This window comes from Stegostoma tigrinum, chromosome 6 (genome assembly GCF_030684315.1).
Source record: "Stegostoma tigrinum isolate sSteTig4 chromosome 6, sSteTig4.hap1, whole genome shotgun sequence".
In the NCBI taxonomy this organism is placed as follows: domain Eukaryota; kingdom Metazoa; phylum Chordata; class Chondrichthyes; order Orectolobiformes; family Stegostomatidae; genus Stegostoma; species Stegostoma tigrinum.
In genome coordinates this window covers 51,156,875-51,180,460 of record NC_081359.1, presented here as the reverse complement: position 1 = coordinate 51,180,460, position 23,586 = coordinate 51,156,875, and the positions used below count along the sequence as shown (strand labels likewise).

General features: G+C 44.9%; 1 protein-coding gene across 1 annotated transcript in view; it reads right to left on the bottom strand.

The window, feature by feature from the left end:
* The window catches only part of grm5b (glutamate receptor, metabotropic 5b), a 678,909-nt gene extending 656,708 nt beyond the window's left edge, over positions 1–22,201 (bottom strand). The window contains exon 1 of the mRNA XM_059646560.1: positions 22,130–22,201. The gene's annotated coding sequence lies outside the window, so the exon portion shown is untranslated. The remainder of the gene's footprint in view (positions 1–22,129) is intronic.
* Between the last annotated feature and the right edge of the window lie 1,385 nt (positions 22,202–23,586).

Here is a 23,586-nt window from a genome sequence, read left to right as displayed (position 1 = left end):
GCTGCCCATCACAACGAAAACTCTCTACCCTTCCGGGAACCATATCCCTCTCTTGCCATCCTATTCATATATTTGGCAAGACACCCTCTAAAAGTCACTATAGTATCTGTTGCCATTATCTCTGCTGGCAGCGAGTTCCAGGCACCCGCTAAACTCTGAGTAAAAAATTTGCCTTGTACATCATCTTTAAACCTTGCCTCTCACACCTTAAACCCATGGCCCCTGGTAACTGACTCTTCCACCCTGGGAAAAAGCCTCTGACTGTCCACTCAGTCCCTGCCCTCATAGACATCTATCAGGTTCCCCCTCAGCCTCTGACGTCCCAGCGAGAACAACCCAAGTTTCTCTATCCTGTCCCCATGGCTAATGTCCTCCATACCAGATAACATCCTGGTAAATCTTTTCTGTTCCCTCTCCAAAGCTGCCACATCCTTCTGCTAGTGTGGCAACCAGAATTGAACACAATATTCCAATTGCAGCCTAACTAAGATTCTATAAAGCTTCAACATTACCTGCCAATTTTTAAACTCAATGCCCAGCTGATATAGACAAGCATGCCATATGACTCTTTGACTACCTTTTCCACCTACTTTGTCACTTTGTGGCCTGTGTACCTGTACACCCAGATCCCTCTGCTTATCAGTATTCTTAATTTACTGTAAATTTTCCATCTGGATTAGACCTTCCAAAATATCTACACACCCTTCCCCAGACTCATCATCCACCAAGTCCTTCTCTATGGTAAATACCGATGCAAAGTACTCATTTAATATCTCCCCCATTTCCTCTGGCTCCACACATAAATTCCCTTCCCTGTCCTTCAGTGGGCCAACCCTCTGCCTGGCTACCCTCTTGCTCTTTATATATGTATAAAAAGCCTTGGGATTTTCCTTAATCCTGCTGGACAAAGACTTTTCATGACTCCTTTTAGCCCTCGCGACTCCTTGTTTAAGTTTCTTTTGACTTTCCTTGTATTCCACCCTTGCTTCATGTGTTCCCAGACTCCTAGCCTTGACAAATGCTTCCTTTTTCTTTTTGATTAGGCTCACAATATCTCTCATAATCCAAGGTTCCCTAAACTTGCCATACTTATCCTTTATCCTTAAAGGAACGTGCCGATCCTGAGATCCGAGCAACTTATACTTGAAAGCCTCCCACATACCATATGTTGATTTGATCACAAACATTTGCTTCCAATCTACAAAGTCTACTCGTCTTATCAGCAATAGATACAAACTCAACTTGACCAACTTTCCCGCATTATACCTTTAGTCCATTCCAGGAATTTGTCCAATCAATCTTCTATAAATGGTTCTAACACCTTTACATCCTTCCTTAGATAAGGCCACCAATACTACATACAGTAATACAGACGTCATCTCACCAATGCTGGTCATGTTGAAGGACAGGTTCCACTGTGTCTAAAGACTGACAATCTCTTCCCTTTCCAGGTAAATCATCAGAGATGGGCTAGCTGCTGTAAAGGGGGGAAGTGACATGCTGACTGAACAATGCTTTTATAACTCTTTCTCCTTTGCAAGCACCAGCTAAGAAGCCTGCACCCAACATAGAGGGTCTATACTATGAGAATTACAAAGCACATGTAGGAATGGAGAATACAATGGCCTTGGAGGTGACACTTTAAGGTGGTCTTTCTGTTGTCCTAGCATTTTAGCAGAGGACACAAATACTCACTTTGTGCAACAGAAACTAAAGTAAGAATGATGGGTGTGCTTGGCTGACTTTTTAGTTTATTTGAGTGTCTGCTTGTGTATCTACAGCAATGCACGGAAGACTTCAACTCCAACTTGAATGGGATATTTACAAAAGGCTTCGAAATATTGAATGGAGCATTATGATATTTTAGCTAAGTGGCAATGTCATCAAGTTTCATCTAGGGTTTCTCTCCAAAAGATCTAATGAATTTTCTCGAAAAATTGTCCCAAATGCATCTCATTTATGTCCTACTGTCCCCATATGCTGTGTCACTCATCCAACACTAGCCTAATTCACCCACATTCCATTGCCAGAACAACATGCCACTGGCCATGCATCTTAGGACAAATTGTCATCCACTTGCTGATGCCATTCTCAAAAGTTTATTGTGCATGTGAACATGTGATGGCATTCAAGAGCTGCCTTTTATGGCTGCACACAATTTGGTGGACATGATGGCTGATAAGGGAAAGTTGCTGCCTAACTCTGTAGACAGGGATCTCAGCAAACTGCAAATGAAGGGCATGCCCTTCCCCCACAACCAATGTTGGACACAACACCACCAGACCTGCCAATCCAGTTTGAGGTTACCTCAATTACTTCAGTTCAGTTTCCATTGTTCAACACCCCGGATTATTGATCTACGCTGTCTACCCACATATTCAGGACACCTCACTTACTTTTCCCTTACACGGTTACTAACCATTGTACCATTCAATGGCACCACTAAATCGCTCTCTCTCATTCCTTTAGAAGCCTGTCCACAACTAGACTGAAAGGGTGAAATGGTGGCTGATGCTTCCATTCAGTCCCCCAGTCACAATGAAGTAGAACTTGGCTCAAATAATCTGCAATGAAATAAGAACCATTGGCACATTAACACAAATCTTGATGTATTTTTCACCTGCCACAAGTGATCACCATCAGTCACAACACTGTTGCTCTTCCATGCAAGACATTCCCATCTCCATCTCTGAGAAAGAGCAAGGATACCTTAAAGGCAGCAATAGAAAGGCTGGCTCCTGCTTCAAACCTCTCAACCAGATCAGATGCTAACACCTCAATGAGTATCTATCTGAATTAGCGTGCAAAATACATTCTAGTGAGCATTTCACTGCCACATCTCTGCAGTACCAAGCACCTGCTCAGTCCCAGACTGGAGAGGACCCCACGGCTTCGACAATCTAGGATTTCATACAAATGCACAAGCAAACACAAGAACAACCAGCTGGTTTGCAATGGGACAGTACTGCAGCAATGCAAAGGGAATGCTGTTATCTCAGGCATGCAATAGTTTGGCAGACTTCAAGGACAGGGTGGTGGATGCTTGGAGAGCTAGATCTAGTATTGCCAATGTATGCTAGATATGCAGAAAGAACTACACATTATCACCCTAGCCACTGGCCTTCAACATCATTTGGGAGATTACAGCGGGATGAGGGACTTTGAGCTCACTCCAAGTACCCCTGTCCCACAAGGAGATATGGCAGTACTAGTAATGCCATTGGCACCCAGCTGAAAGCGGAACCACTTATAGAACTCCAGAAATCTTTTCCCAAAACACTTTGTGATGACCAAGACTTCCACCTCTGTCCATTCTGCTACCTTCAGTCCTGTGGGAGTCCCAACCAAGGTGGATGCTCTGACAAAGTCACACTGAACATGTCTGAGCCCCGGGTATAAAATCTCACTCAACCAAAGCCTCAAAGCCAATGGGCTCCACTTTAAAGCAGACTAAGTCTACTTCCAGCTATGGAAACAGGGATTACACTGAGATATTGTGGGAAGAAAAGAATTACTACATTTTAAGGGCACATTGGTGGCACAGGCATATGTCTATGCAGCCAAAAATACAGCCCTGATCATTCTTCTTGATAATGTTCCATTGACCAAGATGTGAAGTCATCAGCTGCTATACGATGGGCAGGCAATAGTGAAATTGTAGCTTCATGCGAATTTGGCAACTTGGTTCCATCTTCCCAGGGCATAGATATTGTTTTTGCATCACAGGCATCAGTGACACTCAGCCTTTATCCTGCAATAAAGGTCAGGAAAGCTTGGGGCAAATGTTAAACTGTACACGGTCAGCTAATGCCTAAGGGTCACATAGAGTGCTGAGCTCACAACGTATTTCACCTTCACTCTATGGATGTTTTCCCACTGGTATTGCTCTTTGAAGGGCTCATATAACTTTAACTTTCACATTTCTCTTTTACCAAAGGCAATCAAATCCTGCTAAATCCAGGTTTGCTCAGAGCCATGTTAATTTCCATTGTACACTTGTGATTCACAAGGCAATGGAGCATAATAGCTCTTGTTCCTCAGACCATGAAGCACTGCCTTGCTGTGTAGGTGAAGCCCAGAATATCAGCCACTCCTTCCTGGAATATTCCCCACTAATCCTATGGGTGTGCATCTCCTCAAGTCCCCAACCAACTCATCTTTTTGAGTCTGCATCTAACACCTTCCCAAGCCCTCCAAAGCCCTGGATGTGAGATAAATAAACATGTCAGATCTTGTAGTTCATTGTTTACTTCTTGAAAGCCAGGGTGCAGCTCACTGTCAATGACTCCCACTGTCAATGGCTTTCATTGCCACATGACTACTGTTCCACTCATTTTCTATCATCTCCCAACCCTTAAGTTGGTCTGCCTCAATGCTGTAATCTTCTTTGCATCATTCTGATTCAATTCTCCACCAATAAATACTCTCACCTCCCTCCCCCACAGCATCAGTCCCCAGCAACCCCCATAGGCACTGAATGTTTACTGGATAAAATCCAGACTGATCATGGCACAAGCTCTTGAGCAAGTTAGCTGGACAGTGCCAATGAGTGATCAGACCCTTTACTGATATCACGTATTTCCCCAACTGCGTTCATGCAACTCCTCTGGGCTAGCTGCATTTGACCCAAGGGCTGACACTGATTCATTTCCTGGACTATACAGGTATGTCCTTGAAAATGCATGTACTGAACAGACATCTTATCATAGGCCCTGGACTGAAGTCAGAGGCTGCCCTGGATTTACTTTGTCAGGATTCCCTAATCAATGCGTACCTCCCTGTAAACATTAAGGCACAGCTGACTATTTAAGGCACTGTGTGTTTGCTGCATTCACTTCTGGCACATGATGTAGGTGTGAGATTGATGTAGCAATGTACCATTCAGCAACGTCCACACCCTAGGCTGCTGTCTGCTAACAACTATGACAAGCTGCCTGGCTTTGTGCCAATGCTAAACAGCAAGTCAATAACAAAGTACTGTGAGCCTTTAAACTGGCTGAGCAGGCAAAGTGCCAAAAGGTAAAGCAAGGCAAGACAGAAGCACTGCGGACATCCAGCTAGGTGCAAAGTGAGTAAGCACTAAGACAGCATTTGAGGTACCCCAACATGTACAGTTGGTAAGCTGAGTGCCTATCAATGTGCGCAAATTGCCCTTGAAATACCGTTGCAACAATAATTGCAGTGTATTCCACTCTGCAGCATTATGGTGCAAAAGGGCAGGATTTATATTCTTAATGGTAAGGTCCTCGGAAGTGTTGCTGAACAAAGAGGCTTTGCCGTGCAAGATCATTGTTCCTTGAAAGTGGTGACGCAGGATAGATAGTATAGTGGTGAAAGCACATTGCACACTTGCATTTATTGGTCAGTGCATTGAGTATAGGAGTTAGGAGGTCATTTTGCAGCAGTACAGAATATTGGTTAGGCCACCTTTGGAATACTGCATGCATTTCTAGTCTCCCTCTTATAGGAAAGATGTTATGAAACTTGAAAGGATTCAGAAAAGATTTACAAGGATTTTGGCAGAGTTGGAGGGTTTATGCTATAGGGAGAGGCTGAATAGGCTGGGTCTATTTTCCCTTTAGTGTCAGAGACGGAGGGGTGACTGTACAGAGGTTTATAAAAACATGAGGGGCATGGATAGGGTGAATAACCAAGGTCTTTCCCCGGGGTGGGGAAGTCCAAAACTTGAAGGCATAGTTTTAAGGGACCTAAGGGCAACTTTTTCCACACAGAGGGTGGTGCATATATGGAACGAACTGCCAGAGGAAATGGTAGAGGCTGGTACAATAACAATATTTAAAAGGTATCTGGATGAATAGAAAAGATGTATGGGCCAAATGCTGGCAAATGAGATCAGATTAATTTCGGATATCTGGTCCACATAGACCAGTTGGACCAAAGGGTCTGTTTCCATGCTGTATATCTCTATGGCTCTAAGTGGATCAGAGATGTGCCATGAGGACATAGAGAGTTTGGCATATGTTTGATGCCAGTGGGCTGCATGCTGTCGCTACCCTAGAGCATGCCCTCAGTTAGTGCTGGGTATCCAAGGCAGCAGTCTGGATGAGCAAACAGTGAGGTTGAGAAGCCAAGTACACACTTAGACTTCATGTTGGGAATTCTTAGTTGAGTTTCCTGGCAGCAGATGGTACGATAGGAAGCTGTGTATTAATGAAGTAAGATTTGCAGTTAATGAGAACAATAACAACCAATAATAGCTCTTATTAGGCATCTCACTGCTGCTTAGCAAAAATCACAGCTCGATACCTCGACCTCAAATGGAAAATGCAGCTATTTGCTCCTGACGTCAACATAGGCCTCGCTAGACTTGTTTGATAATTTCCCAAATATCTTTCCATAGCCCACATGATTAATTCTGTGCAATCTGCTCAGAAGCTTCAGGAGCATCATATTATTCCTCAATTTTTCATGTGCAAAGTGTGAAGAAGCATATCTTGTAACAGATCTGAAAAAATGGGAGTGGAAGGCATTGTTGTCTTTTATGATGGCAGCATCTGTGTTGTGCCAGACAGACAGTCATCTAAGTCAGACTGATTCAGCCAAATTGTGAAGTTCTCAAAGGCTAGAGTTTCTTATGGTCCTCCACCTCAGCAATGTAAAAGACTGTTATTAACAGTTCAGGAAGGGTCCAACTGTCAGGCTATTGTCTCTAAGGAAGTACCATCTTGGAGTTGGTGTATGAACATAGGCAAACAAGAATAGAAGACAGTTATAAGCGATTTTTATAACTAAAGGATCCTTGGAATCAATAATTTAAATGAATTACTTTGATGCTTTTAAGCAACCACCCAAACCATGCAAACATTTCTTGTTACAGTACGCTGGTGAACACATTTCCACAGTTTGAGAAATCCTGAGCTGAACTAAGTTTTACCCAGCATCAAGTAAAATAATGTTACACTGTAGTCATTATGCAAAGAATCATGCAGTATGATCAGGGTTTTTTGGTTTATTGAGTCAATACCAATAAAAACTCTAAACCTACAGAGGTAGTAGGAACTGCAGATGCTGGAGAATCTGAGAATCTAATTTCTGAAGAAGGGTCTGGACTTGAAAGGTCAGCTTTCCTGCTCCTCTGATGCTCCTTAGCCTGCTGTGTTCATCCAGCTCTACACCTTGTTATCTCTAAATCTACACTAGTCCTATTTTCTAGCACTTCGCCTGTAATTTTGAATGTTATAACATTTCAAGTGGTCATTAAATGTCATGAAGTTTTCCCACCTCAACAACCCTCCAGTCATTGCATTCCACGTTCCTACTACACTCTGGGTGATTTTCTTTCATCTCAAATCCCCTCTAAGTCTCCTACTATTCACCTTAATATTATGCCTCCTTGTTATTCACCCTTCAAGTATGGGAGCATTTGCCTTCTAGCCACCCTGTCCATGCTCCAATCTTATGCATTTCTATCAGGTACCCTTACAGCCTTCTCCAATCTAAAGAAAATAATCCAAGTCTATCCAGCCTCTCTTTATAGCTGAAATGTCCTCTCAAGGCATTATCCTGGTTAAACTCCTTTGCAGCCCCTCTAGAATAATCACATCCTTCCTATAATGTCATCACCAGAACTGCATACCGTATATCAGCTGTGGCATAACCAAGGTTTTGTACAACTTCAAAATTATCTCTCTGTCCTTCTGGCCATGACTAATAAAGACAAATGTCCCATATACCTGCTAAACGAGCTGATTGACCTGTCCTGCCACCTTTAGGGATCTGGGAAAAAAATAGCCCAATATCCCTCTGTTGCTCCGGGTTTCCTCATGTCCTGCCATTCATTGTGTACTCCATTGCTTTGTTTCTTCTTTGAAAGCATTGCTTCTTACTTATCAGGGTTAAATTCCCCCAAACCTGGAAATTTATTCACTTTTAGGCCCAGCAAAACTTCCAGTATCTCCTCACTCCTTATGTCAAATGGCTCAAGAACCACATAGTCCCTCTTCTTCAATTCATATCAACATCCTCCTCCTCCAAAGTGAAGATAGATGCAAAGTACTCATTTAACACTCTACCAATGTTCTCCAGTCACATGCCACATACTGCCCCCTTGGTTCCTGATATGCCCTGCTCTTTCCCTAGTTATCATCAGCTGCTTGATATACTTATAAAATATCTTGTGATGTTCCCTAATCTTTCCTGCCAGTGTTTTCTCATGCCCCCTCTTTGGTTTATTTGCTTTCTTAAACTCCCCTTGGCAATTTCTATAATCTACTAGGTCCTCCATCGATTTTCTCCCATTATACCTGTTAAAAGTCTTTCTTTTACTTCTTATCCAGTCCAGAATATTCTTGGACACCCACTGTTTCCTGGGCTTTCTGCTCCTGTAGTTCACCCTACAGGCACTACAGTGGCTCAGTGGTTAGTACTGCAACCTTGAAGCACCAGGGTTTGATTCCAGCTTCTGGTGACTGTGTGGAGTTTGCATGTTCTCCTCATGTTTGCGTGGGTTTCCTCCCACAGTCCAAAGATGCTAAATTGCCTATACTATCTAGGAATGTGCAATGTAGGGTTACAGGGGGAGAGGGATGGGTCTGAGTGAGATGTTCCTAAAGGTTCAGTGTGGACTTGATGGGCCAAATGGCCTGTTTCCATACTGTAGGGATTCTATGTTGGGCCTGTACTTTCACTAACTCCATCTGAACACTCCCCCACCCCAACTGTCCTTTTCCTATAGAGGAATACAAAACTGACTTTGATAGGCCACATAAGGCCAAAGTCTAATGGGAAAACATAAAGGAATGTTTAGTAAATTGCCAACCCAATAGAGAATTAGTGCATGATGTCAGAGTTTGGAATATTCCACCTTGAATTTGGAACAGAACATTCCAGAGGGCTTAGGGCCTATCCCTTCCAAAATGAAGTAGATTAACACATTGAGCAAAGAGAACCCGCCATGAATCAGCATTTCATGACCAACTTAACTGCTTCCATTACAGTACAGAATGGTACAATGAAGCTCAAGTATCTGCTGCATAGCTCTGGAATTACTGTTGAAAGGGATTCAGCACAGCACCCTATCCTTCCATTCTCTAACCCAGCTGTCAGAATAGCATTGACTCTATGAATAAAAAAACCAACCGCCATCTCTCGAGATGACATCACATCTGTTTCCTACGTCTGTCAGTGCTTGTCAGTTATCAAATCCAGGCTGAGTTTGAGCATTCTGAAGACCAGTCTTCCCATACCAGAGATCTTTCAGGATATCTTCCAAAGCAATTTGACATGTCTTCAAGTTAATCAGCTCTGTCCCCTGCGAAAACATGGTGTAAGATCATTAGGATGGAGAAACGTACACAATATGTACTAAGGTGGATTGTTGAATTTTACCTGCAAAACTTCAATATTGACTCAGTAAATCTTGATCTGTACTGAAATTTTAATGTTGGGAGAGTGCGGTAGAAAAATGTGGTTATTGAAAGAGAAGTTAGAGGAATGTAGGACTGATGGTAAAGGGGATATGGTGTTGATGCTGGTTGACACACTTCTCAATCAAATGTTCTTGTAGAACCAAAAAATGGCAATGTTGGTTGCTACTCTTCCTTATCCAGTCCTTCCTGCTGCTTCTCCACAGTCTGGGTTTATAAGTGATATTGAATCTTATTCCTCACAATTGTTATAGTTGAGAAGCAATCAGCAGCTTATCACAAATCCAGTTACTACTCAGCATATATTGCAGGGTTCCTCCTGATTAGATCGGGTAGTGGAAGCTTGAAGATGATTGAGTGAAAATCTGAGGCAGCTTAGCTTTCCTTGCCCCCAGATTCTTAACTATGCTCGGAATAATATCTCTTGTTCTTCAGTAACCAAACTTGAATTTAGAGACCTGGGTGAAGTTCAGAAAAAAACAGAGGACTCAACATTGCTAATTTTTTTATAATGGCAATTGTCAAACAATTCTCCATGTGTAATATAGCTGCAGTAACCTAATTAAAATAATGGACAGTGGAATACCAGAGGAACATATTAAGCATTCTCTTGGTACGAATAGTAGTTTCTAAGCTACTGACCCAAAGCAGCAAGTCACAAAACATAAAACTGCTTTTTTGAAAAACAGCTTTCTTTATCCAGAAAATAAATATATTTCATTTGATTCTTTGTGTATGATGCAGATCAACTGTTCTTAAAATAAATTTCTGGTGAAGCACAGGCTACCTCATATTCAGTGGTAATTTTATGAATTAATGTTCTAACAGTGTTAGTGTCAATCAAGTATCATTACTTGCTTGAATATCTCATTTTTGTCTATAGACAAATTGCATTATTTAATCAAAAAAGGTACAATGGTAACAATGGATTTCAGGTATGTCTGCAATTGTCACTCCATTTTCTGATATTTGCATTTGCTTCTTCCTCAGCTTGGACTAGAGTGAGAGGTTACTTTCAACCCAATATCAAATTACATACAATACTGACTAATTAGATTATTATACAACAAATTGTCTGACCTCTTGCTTAGAAAAAAATAACCCTGAACATTTCTTCAGAAATATTCAAAAACATTGCTCTGAAATGCCACAGAAATGACAACTTCTGTTGCAGCTATTTGGATGAGACACCAACTCACGAAACAAAGCTTGTTATAAATGAATGTCTTTGGCAGACAGCCCATCAACTTAACAAGAGAAGCCGTTCGATGAAACAAGACTTCATTGTTTTCACTTAATTTAAAATCAGGAGTACCTTAGTCAAAAAATTTAAAGTTGATCTTATCAAGTTGTCTGTTGGATTTATGGACAGTTTCAATATTGATCTGTACCTTTAGTAACTAGTCAATCTTAAGTTTTAATGTATATCATAATATTTTAATTTGAATTTCTGTGATGTTCTTCCAAAGTTTGGAGTAATAATTGAGTGCATGAGGAATGAAAATGGTGGTGTTCCATCGCACTCAATCCCTGCCACTTAAAAGGATGGTGAGAGAAGTCATCTGTTTTTGGGCAAGTCTCTGCATATGATGTGTTTTCATTCCAAATCTGATCATGAAAATGAGACCAGAAATGAAGCCCTAATTTCATCAGAATTAAACTCTCAAAGTTACCAGCCACTAAAGTTAAAGGAAGAACCATATTCTGATGAATACAGATCTGAGAAAACAATTGTTTATGTTCTAACCTGATGAGTATTCACACTCATTTTCTGTTTTTGTTCAGATTTCCAGCATCCATAGTTTCTGCCTTGGAATTTTTTAATTCAGTTAGTAAAAACTTGATAATTTTGTTTATTTTTATTCTTCTACTCCCTTTGGTTTCTGTATTTGTGTTATTTGCTGAGAGTTAATCTTTATTGTTCCAATAAAAATTGATTTATCATACACACATATTATTTGGTTTCCTTCTTGCAACATGAAGAATGGCAACAAGAGGAAACAAGGCTTTTCAAGTTACATTTCCCTGGTGATGCCTCAACAAGCCTGTCCTCTGACTCGCATTGAAGCAAAGAGCAGAGGCCTCACTTTGTGAAGAAAGTAGTGATCAACTTTTACCAAATACTGCAAGGAGTCTTGTAGCCTACTTCAACCTTACCACTCTTCTATTGACAAATAAAAGCAACAACCTCCCTGAACTTACAGGGCCATTTCACCTGCAATGTAAGCTGACTAGTTCTGTAAAATTTCATTAAACATTACACAGTCATAGCTCTAGGTTTCTTGCTTGGTGTTGGAGCAGAAGTAGCATCTGCCCCGATCCTGGCTCCCAACAAATTTAATATGCAACATTTCAAGAATCCAAGATGACAAAGTGTGGAGCTGGATGAACACAGCAGACCAAGCAGCATCTCAGGAGCACAAAAGCTGACGTTTCGGGCCTAGACCCTTCATCAAAGAAGAGGATGGGGAGAGGGTTCTGGAATAAATAGGGAGAGAGGGGGAGGCGGACCGAAGATGGAGAGAAAAGAAGATAGCTGGAGAGGAGAGTAAAGGTGGGGAGGTAGGGAGGGGATAGGTCAGTCCAGGGAAGACGGACAGGTCAAGGAGGTGGGATGAGGTTAGTAGGTGGGAAATGGAGGTGTGGCTTGAGATGGGAGGAAGGGATGGGTGAGAGGAAAAAGAGGTTAGGGAGGCAGAGACAGGTTGGGCTGGTTTTGGGATGCAGTGGGGGGAGGGGATGAGTGGGGCTGGTTGTATGATGTGTTGGGGGAAGGGGAGATTTTGAAGCTGGTGAAGTCCACATTGATACCATTGGGCTGCAGGGTTCCCAAGTGGAATATGAGTTGCTGTTCCTGCAACCTTCGGGTGGCATCCTTGTGGCACTGCAGGAGGCCCATGATGGACATGTCATCTGAAGAATGGGAGGGGGAGTTAAAACGGTTCGCGACTGGGAGGTGCAGTTGTTTATTGCAAACCGAGCGGACGTGTTCTGCAAAGCGGTCCCCATGCCTCCGCTTGGTTTCCCCAATGTAGAGGAAGCCACACCGGCTACAATGGATACAGTATACCACATTGGCGGATGTGCAGGTGAACCTCTGCTTAATATGGAAAGTCATCTTGGGTCCTGGGATGGGGGTGAGGGAGGAGGTGTGGGGGCAAGTGCAGCACTTTCTGCGGTTTCAGGGGAAGGTGCCGGGTGTGGTGGGGTTGGAGGGCAGCGTGGAGCGAACAAGGGAGACACAGAGAGAGAGTGGTCTATCCGGAAGGCAGACAAGGGTGGGGATGGAAAAAATGTCTTGGGTGGTGGGGTCGGATTATAGATGGCGGAAGTGTCAGAGGATCATGCGTTGTATTCGGAGGTTGGTGGGGTGGTGTGTGAGAACGAGGGGGATCCTCTTTGAGTGGTTGTGGCGGGGGCGGGGTGTGAGGGATGTGTTGCAGGAAATGCGGGAGACGCGGTCAAGGACGTTCTCGACCACTGTGGGGGGAAAGTTGCGGTCCTTGAAGAACTTGGACATCTGGGATGTGCGGGAGTGGAATGCCTCATCGTGGGAGCATATGCGGCGGAGGCGGAGGAATTGGGAATTGGGTATGGAATTTTTGCAGGAGGGTGAGTGGGAGGAGGTGTATTCTAGGTAGCTGTGGGAGTCGGTGGGCTTAAAATGGACATCAGTAACTAGCTGGTTGCCTGAGATGGCGGCTGAGAGGTCCAGGAAGGTGAGGGATGTGTTGGAGATGTCCCAGGTGAACTTGAGGTTGGGGTGAAAGGTGTTGGTGAAGTGGATGAACTGTTTGAGCTCCTCTGGGGAGCAAGAGGCGGCGCCAATACAGTCATCAATGTAACGGAGGAATATGTGGGGTTTGGAGCCTGTGTAGGTGCGGCAGATGGACTGTTCCATGTAACCTACAAAGAGGCAGGCATAGCTGGGGCCCATGCGGAGGACAATGGCCACCCCCTTTGTCTGTAGGAAGTGGGAGGAATCGAAAAAGAAGTTGTTGAGGGTGAAGACAAGTTCGGCTAGGCGGATGAGGGTGTCGGTGGAGGGGGACTGGTCGGGCCTGCGGGACAGGAAGAAGCGGAGGGCCTTGAGGCCATCTGCATGAGGAATACAGGTGTATAGGGACTGGATGTCCATGGTGAAAATGAGGTGTTGGGGGCCAGGGAATTGGAAATTCTGGAGGAGGTGGAGGGCGTGGGAGGTGTCACGGACATAGGTAGGGAGTTCCTGGACCAAAGGGGAGAAAATGGAGTCCAGATAGGTGGAGATGAGTTCAGTGGGGCAGGAACAGGCTGAGACAATGGGTCGACCAGGGCAGGCAGGTTTGTGGATTTTGGGAAGGAGATGGATACGGGCTGTGCAGGGTTGGGGAATAATAAGGTTGGAGGCTGTGGGTGGGAGGTCCCCTGAGGTGATGAAGTCATGAATGTTGTTGGAGATGATGGTTTGGTGCTCAGGAGTGGGGTCATGATCAAGGAGGCGGTAGGAGGGGTGTTGGAGAGTTGGCGTTTGGCCTCGGTGATGTAGAGGTCAGTGCGCCATACTACCACTGCGCCACCCTTGTCTGCGGGTTTGAATGTGAGGTTGGGGTTGGAGCGGAGGGCTGCCCGTTCTGTGGGGGAGAGGTTGGAGTGGGTGAGAGGGGTGGAGAGGTTGAGGTGGTTAATGTCTCGATGGCAGTTGGAGATGAAGAGGTCGAGGGAGGGTAGGAGGCCTGGGGGTGGTGTCCAGGAGGAGGACTTGGGTTGGAGGCAGATGAAGGGGTCAGTGGAAGGAGGGTTAGGCTCCCGGTTGAAGAAGTAAGCATGCAGGCAAAGGCGGCGGAAAAACTGCTCAATTCCCAAACGTGATTGGTATTCGTTGATGTATGGTTGTAGGGGGACAAAGGTGAGCCCCTTGCTTAGGACTGACCGTTCGTCCTCAGTCCGTGGGAGGTCGGCAGGGATGGTTAAGATTCGGCAGGGCTCAGTGCGGCTGTCTACTCTGGGGTTGCTGGCTGTGGAGATTGTGGGCGGAGCGATGAGGTCGTCGGCTGTGGGCGGGGTTCCGTCGGCGTCGGCTGTGGGCGGGGTTCCATCGGCTGTGGGAGGAGCGGGGTGGGTGGCAGCAGCAGCGGTGAGGGTGGTGTGTGTGGTGTTATAACTGGAAGTGGAGGCAGCCACTGCTGGAGCGGTTGCGCCCGCGGTCCCGGAAGTGGTGTGCCCGGCAGTGGCGAATGTGACGTCATTGGTTGGGTCTCCGGCCGTGTCCTCATGGTCAATGGCGGCGGGTGCATGGTGGGGGAGGTGCAGGAATCCTTTTTAAGGTGGCGGGGGCCAGTGGGTTTGTGGTACTTACGATATTTGGAGTTCAGTAAAGCTGAGTAGAACTGGGTGTACAGTCTGTGGATCCTGCGGAGGATAAAAAACAGGAGAGGTCCTTTGCAGGTCTGGGAGAGGGAGGCTCTGAGCTGGGGCAGGTTGGATTCCAGTGCCTGGAGGTGCCGGCGCATGGCTGCAAGTGTCTGTTTCAGGACTTGCAGGGAGAAACACTTCTGAAGGGTCTGAATGCTCTGGGTGTAGAGGTGGTCACGGTTGGGGCCAAATCCAACCCAACCACCCAAGACATTTTTCCATCCCCACCCTTGTCTGCCTTCCAGAGAGACCACTCTCTCCGTGACTCCCTTGTTTGCTCCACACTGCCCTCCAACCCCACCACACCCGGCACCTTCCCCTGCAACCGCAGGAAGTGCTACACTTGCCCCCACACCTCCTCCCTCACCCCATCCCAGGTCCCAAGGTGACTTTCCATATTAAGCAGAGGTTCACCTGCACATCCGCCAATGTGGTATACTGTATCCAATGTAGCCGGTGTGGCTTCCTCTACATTGGGGAAACCAAGTGGAGGCTTGGGGACCGCTTTGCAGAAAACCTCCACTCAGTTCACAATAAACAACTGCACCTCCCAGTCGCAAACCATTTTAACTCCCCCTCCCATTCTTCAGATGACATGTCCATCATGGGCCTCCTGCAGTGCCACAAGGTTGCCACCTGTAGGTTGCAGGAACAGCAACTCATATTCCGCTTGGGAACCCTGCAGCCCAATAGTATCAATGTGGACTTCACCAGCTTCAAAATCTCCCCTTCCCCCACCACATCCCACAACCAGCCCAGTTCGTCCCCTCCCCCCACTGCATCACACAACCAGCCCAGCTCATCCCCTCCACCCACTGCATCCCAAAACCAGCCCAGCCTGTCTCTGCTTCCCTAACCTTTTTCCTCTCACCCATCCCTTCCTCCCATCTCAAGCCACACCTCCATTTCCTACCTACTAACCTCATCCCACCTCCTTGACCTGTCCATCTTCCCTGGACTGACCTATCTCCTCCCTACCTCCCCACCCATACTCTCCTCTCCACCTATCTTCTTTACTCTCCATCTTCGGTCCGCCTCCCCCTATCTCCCTATTTATTCCAGAACCCTCTCCCCATCCCCCTCTGATGAAGGGGCTAGGCCCGAAACGTCAGCTTTTGTTCTCCTGAGATGCTGCTTGGCCTGCTGTGTTCATCCAGCTCCACACTTTGTTATCACATATTCTAAAGACCTTTTTTATCTGTACAGGCCAGTTTGCTTGTCCATATCATGTCACACTTCTTTTCCCCCATTTTGGGAATAATCACTAAACGTTGGAAGAATTAGTAGGCTCACTATGAATCTGTGCATGGTCACAAACACTACTGTATGACCACCAAGTTCTGGAGTGAGATAAAAAGAAAATAAAAAGGACTGAAGAAACTCAGCAGGTCGAGCAGTATGAGTGGACAGAGAATCAGAGTTCATGTTTTGTGCTTGATACAAGTGTTCTTCAGTTATGAAGAATCAAATCAGACACTCTAAAGATAACAAAGTGTGGAGCTGGATGAATACAGCAGGCCAAGCAGCATCTCAGGAGCACAAAAGCTGACGTTTCGGGCCTAGACCCTTCATCAGAGAGGGGGATGGGGAGAGGGAACTGGACTAAATAGGGAGAGAGGGGGAGGTGGAGAGTCCGGAGGGAAACTTCTTCAGGTTAGGCTCCATCTTCGGTCCGCCTCCCTCTTCTCCCTATTTATTCCAGTTCCCTCTCCCCATCCCCCTCTCTGATGAAGGGTCTAGGCCCGAAACGTCAGCTTTTGTGCTCCTGAGATGCTGCTTGGCCTGCTGTGTTCATCCAGCTCCACACTTTGTTATCTTGGCTTCTCCAGCATCTACAGTTCCCATTATCACTGATACAATTTTAACCCCACTGCGAAGCCTCTTCCAGGGATGCCTAACCTGAAGAAGTTATCCTCCTCCCTCCAGACCAACCTCAGGGAATCTCTCTCCCACTGCAACTCTCTTGTATCTTGTTTTCTCTCCATCTTCGTTGGGCCTCCTCCTCTCTCCCTATTTATTCCAGTTCCCTCTCCCCATCCCCCTCTCTGATGAAGGGTCGAGGTCCGAAAAGTCAGCTTTTGTGCTCCTGAGATGCTGCTTGGCCCGCTGTGTTCATCCAGCTCCACAATTTGATATCTTGGATTCTCCAGCATCTGCAGTTCCCATTATCACTGATATAAAATATTAACTCTGTTCTCTCTCCACAGATGCTGCCAGAGCTGCTCAGTTCCTCAAGAATTTTCTCTTTGTTTCAGATTATCAGGTTCTGCAGTATTTTGCTTTCATTTAAGTTATGGCGTAGAACTTGGCCATGGAACTTCTGGCTCAGGTGCAGGTACTACTTCCTCATTCACAAGACCTCGTACTGCTCAGTGACAGTTTGATTTTAAGATCCTGATGATGCACTTGATGATCACTCGAGTAGGGGCCTGCAATGCAATGCAAAGCTCTTTTGATGCTCTTGTAACTTTGAGCAAGGTCATTGTCTATATTAGTTAAATGCCAACCTTTGGTGTCTACCCACTTGACTACTTTTCTTAAAAATTCCAGGAAGGAAGAACACCTGTGAATGAATGCAACATGAAAATCAATGTTTGACACAAAATGTACCTTTGCATCTTGTCACATACAATCTGTAAATTCAGTAACTTACTGTTAAGAAATTTTAAAAAGTTTGCAAAAATGGCACACAATGATGCATGAATGCCATATGTTGCACTAGCAATGTACTAAACTGGATGGACCTATCAAGTCACTGCCTTGCTATCATATTGTACTTGATGAAGTCCCTAAACTTCTGAAAAGATGTGTCCGTGACATGGTGAATGTATGTCTGTGGAGTACTTCCTGGTTGATGCTGCACCAATCTGCCATGGCTGTTCAAAATGAACCTGTGGCATTAAAATGGTTAAATACAAGTTATCACTTTTATAGCCACAGGCCAATTTATCTAAGATGACGATCCCAACTGTGGTTCTTCACAGACCAACACTGCTGCGTTGATTTAACAACTGGAACTGATGGGCTTAATAAATAACATTATAACATTAACACAAGAACACAGAGATTTTATTTTGAAAGCTTCAAAGTCACAAAGCACAGTTATCCCAAATAGATGTGAGGCCTTTAAATATTTTGTGACAATACGGGTCCTTGTCTGTTGCATGCTCCCACAAACATCCTGCAGTCCTCCTTGTCTTCCTTTACAAAAAAAATTACAAGGGAGTTCTCATTGGGAATACTGGGTATGAGTCCTTTTGTCTTCTATCAATGTGCAAAAAAACGTGAAGGCGGCCAGCAGTTTCTAAGGCTGTTATGCTATAAAGGATAAGTCCAACTCAATCAAGAAAATAACATTAGGAAATGCTGTATATACTCAGCAGATTAGACAGCATCTGTAGAGAGAAAAACAGAGTTAATAGGCTGAAATTTCTGCTAGGAATTGGTCCCATATTAGAAACCCTTGCTCAACGGCAAAATTTAACATACTCACTGGCATAACCTTTCAAGAGGCAGCTTCCTAACTGGCTATCTCTGCACTCACTGCTTTATTAAGAAAAGGAGATGGATAACATTTGTGACTCAACATGAAGGCCGGATCATAGAAAAGAATCCCTACAGCGTTGGAACAGGTCCTTTGGCCCAACAAGTCCACAATGACCCTTGCAGCATCCCACCCAGACCCATTACCCAAAAACCCACCTAAGCTACACATCCCTGAACACCACAGGCAATTTAGCATGGCCAATCCACCTAGCCTGCACATCTTTGGACTGTGGGAGGAAACCAGAGCACCTGGAGGAAATCCATGCAGACACAGGGAGAATATGCAAACTCCAAACAGATAGTTCCCCAGGGGTGGAATCGAACCAGGGTCCCTGGCACTTTGAGGCAGCAATGCTAACCACTGTGCCAGCGTGCTGCCTATAATGGTGTGAGGCAGGCAGCCTAACTGGGAAATAAATTGCTGAGGCAGAAAGGGAATGGCATGGTGCCTCAACGGGGAGGGAGCTTCAAAGTCCACAGAAAAATCTTCAGATAAAAAATTCCAGCAGGATTCCATGTGTAGAGCAAACTCCAGCACATGAGGAAGGATTAGACATAATGCAGAACACCTCCGCTCGGTTCGTAATAAACAACTGCACCTCCCAGTTGCTAACCATTTTAACTCCCCATCCCAAGATAATAAAATGTGAGGCTGGATGAACACAGCAGGCCAAGCAGCATCTCAGGAGCACAAAAGCTGACGTTTCGGGCCTAGACCCTTCATCAGAGAGGGGGATGGGGGGAGGGAACCTCCCCCCATCCCCCTCTCTGATGAAGGGTCTAGGCCCGAAACGTCAGCTTTTGTGCTCCTGAGATGCTGCTTGGCCTGCTGTGTTCATCCAGCCTCACATTTTATTATCTTGGAATCTCCAGCATCTGCAGTTCCCATTATCTCCTTAACTCCCCATCCCATTCTTTCGACAACATGTCCGTCATGGGCCTCCTGCAGTGCCACAAGGATGCCACCTGAAGGTTGCAGGAACAGCAACTCATATTCCGCTTGGGAACCCTGCAGCCCAATGGTATCAATGTGGACTTCACCAGCCTCAAAATCTCTCCTTCCCCCACCGCATCCCAAAACCAGCCCAGTTTGTCCCCTTCCCCCACTGCATCACACAACCAGCCCAGCTCATCCCCTTCCCCCACTGCATCCCAAAACCAGTCCATCCTGTCTCTGCCTCCCTAACCTGTTCTTCCTCTCACCTATCCCTTCCTCCCACCTCAAACTGCACCTCCATTTCCTACCTACTAACCTCATCCCACCTCTTTGACCTGTCCGTCTTCCCTGGACTGACCTATCCCCTCCCCACCTATACTCTCCTCTCCACCTATATTCTTTTCTCTCTATCTTTGGTCCGCCTCCCCCTCTCTTCCTATTTATTCCAGAACCCTCTCCCTATCCCCCTCTCTGATGAAGGGTCTAGGCGCGAAACGTCAGCTTTTGTGCTCCTGAGATGCTGCTTGGCCTGCTGTGTTCATCCAGTTTTACACTTTATTACATGAGGAAAGATTGATCACTATTGGATTTGACAATCACTTTGTCTACTGCTGGGAGTCTGCTTCTGCTGAACTCAGTGTGCGGTGATGAGGGGGATGTAAGGAGTTAGTCCCTGGCAGGAAAGTAGGTCATAAAAATGTCTGCCAATTAGGAATTTAATTGTTCTATAGTCTGACGGTCCTTGTCAATCATAATGTCAGTCTGACACTCAGCCCACCCAAGAAATTTCCTTGATGACAGGGAATCGCATATTGAGGAGCCATCCCTACACAGCTCCTCCAATTTTCTTGGCCCCCTGCCACTATCCCTCATCTCAATGGGGCTGTGAAAATCAGCCCAAGTTTTCACATCTGTGACCTTTCATCAAAATCAATCAGCGCAATTAAAGTTTAAAGCAAAGTTTAAATATTTTTGTTATTGGATTACTGCAATCTCTCTTGAAATTTGTTTCAGTTGTAGTTTCCAAACTATAGCACTTCACCAATAATTGGAACAGGCTCCAGCTCTCTTAGTTAGTTCTAAACTACTCTTGCTATACTTGGAGAAAAAGTCATGGGTGGAGTCATTCAAACAGCCATCCATTCTCATTTTAATATATGACCGAGAAGTCTCCAGTTCTTGATGAAGGTCATTGGTAGCAACACAGGGCACGCAAAGAACCCACTCCAGAATTTAACCACAAAATTGTCAGTGTGCTGATATGATAAAAACAATAAGTACAGGTTCTCTAATTGATTTTAATGGGTGGAGGTGGGAATGCATTTAAAACATAGATTAAAAGCGATGGTGGGAGGAATTACATAAAGTAATACTATTAGATCAAAAAAGTGAAGAGGCATCAATTGAAAATAATTAGGCCTGTCAAGTGAGTATTATATCATTTCATTTGGAATTATAAATATTTTTATTCATACCATGCATATACTTTTACTAGCAATGGATGTCACGCTCCTGCTGTAACAAATTTTCCTCATATTATGGTGAAACCTTCAACCCTTGACTTCCAGAAGATTTCATTCCCCCAGCAGAACATTAACTTGAGCATATGCATAAAGCTTTTGGTTTCCAAACTTCTTCTCCTTATTTACTCCTGTTCCCTCCCTTAAGACACTACATAACGTCATAGAACTCTACAGTGTGGGGACAGGCCTGTCAGCCCAACAAGTCCACACTGACCATCAGAGCAACCCGCCCCAGATCCATCCCCCTATAATCTACACATCCCTGAACACTACGGGCAATTTAGCATGCCCAACCCTAGCCTGCACATCTTTGGACTGTGGGAGGAAGCCACAGAACCCAGAGGAAACCCATGCAGACACAGGGACAATGTGCAAAATCCACACAGACAGTTACCCAAGGGTGGAATCGAACCCAGGTCCCTGACACTGTGAGGCATCAGTGCTAACCACTGAGCCACTGTGCCACAAGCAATTGTCAACACTACACCCATACTTCTGTTGCTCTATTTCAACGAGGAGTGCATTTAGTAATTAATGATAGAAGTAGACAATGTAGTCGTTTCAACAGAATATGATGCAAAGTTATGCACAGTATCCACACGGAGTTAATTTCTTAACCTAGATCATAAAACAGGGGTGAAGACATGATCATATGGTCTAATGTATAAGATGTCTGACTTCAGCATTAAAGGTTGCAGGTTTGAGTCCAACCTGTCTCTGCCTTCCTAACCTGTACTTCCTCTCACCCATCCCTTCCTCCCACCCCAAGCCGCACCCCCATCTACCTACTAACTTCATCCCACCTCCTTGACCTGTCCGTCTTCCCTGGACTGACCTATCCCCTCCCTACCTCCCCACCTATACTCTCTCCACCTATCTTCTTTTCTCTCCATTTTCGGTCCGCCTCCCCCTCTCTCCCTATTTATTCCAGAACCCTCACCCCATCCCCCTCTCTGATGAAGGGTCTAGGCCTGAAACGTCAGCTTTTGTGCTCCTGAGATGCTGCTTGGCCTGCTGTGTTCATCCAGCCTCACATTTTATTATCTTGAGTCCTGTTGCAATCATTTGGGGGCCCTCCTGTGGGCAGTGATCAAGGCCTGGGTTCAAGTCCCATCGCTCAAAAGATGTGCAACTTTATCTCTGATCAGGTTGATCAGAAAAACAGGCTAATATAAAAAAGACATAAATTAAAACAAACGAATATCTTTTTTTAAAATGTCAATCCCTTAATATCTTCATGTTTTTTGAGTGGGTGGAGAACCGTACTTCAAAAAAACAAACATATAGAATTGGACCCCATATATAAATCCATACAGATCAAAACTGGAAATAATAGTACTCACCATAATGGATGTGACAGTATAAATTTCAAGTGGAGTAGAATAACATCGCTTCATCGGAGGCTCCATTGATGATGTCACTTAGCATGGTGACAAAGCATCTGAACAAAAACAAGACAGCTCAATGAGCAAGTCAACAACCTCATCCACAACCCGAACTACAGATTTTTTGCCAATATTTTAAATAACTACGGGCATAACATGCCAAAAATTGCCAGACAATGGGAAACCTTTGCCAACTGACTGAGCGCTACCTGCGAACAACTTCACTACCTCCATGAATGCCTCAGGAACCAGGTACTGCATGGCAGTGTGAAGTACAAACCTTCACTCAACATCCCAGAGGCACACAAAATAGCTAAACAGAATGGGTGCAGAATGCTATGAGGAATGATTAATGATGCCCATAACTGGCTCCACAGGTACAAACAAGAAACTGCATGCCAAAAATCACAGTATCGAAACTCAACAGACCAGCAGGCCATTACCAATCGACACAAAACCAAAACTAAGAAGAGACATGAACTGCAGGAGAAATTCACCAAACTGATACACCACAAAGACAAGGACAACAAGAAGGCAGACACATGGATGAGAAACCTATCTAATAAGCAACCCACAGAAACTGAGAAAGATGTCCTATAATGTGGACTGAACTATAGCCACAAAGATGTGAACAGAACAGACTTCATGGCCGCTCTGGAGAATGCATTAAAAGACAACAAACTCACGGATGAAACACAACAAGCCATCCAACAAACTATAATCCCCACACTACACAGAAGGAACAAAGGGGGCAACCTGAACACAGCAGAGAGAAAAGCTCTAGACAAACTCAGGAAAGACAAGAACATCATAATCCTACCAGCAGACAAAGGGTGCATGACCATCATTATGAACAAACTAGACTACGTTAAGTAAGCATAGACATTGCTTGCAGATACAACCACTTACCAATAGATGGTGATAGACCCAACACTGCAGCGAGGGAATAGGATCACCGAGACACTGAAGTGACTAATAAATGCGGGGCAGATAACCAAGATAGACTTCAAGAGAATGAAACCAAAAGCACAAACACCATTCACCTCCACCCCACTTCTATGGACTGCCTAAAGTACATAAACCATACATCCCTCTCGACCCATTGTATCCCTACCAGTCACACCTTCACACAAACTGGCAAGGATCTACGACAGAGATTGAAACACCTAGTAGACAAATCACCTCAATTCTATCTACTCGACCCAAGATTTCCTCAACACCCTAAAGAACATAAAAATCAGCGACGACAAGATTATGGTATCCTTTGACATCACAGCTTTATTCACATCAAAAGATATCCCACTAGCCAAAGAAACAATGGTCATATTACTAGAGGAAACAGCAACTCAGACTAGCAATACCATCAGCAAGGACAGCATACTTAAATTACTAGACCTCTGCCTCACTACACACTT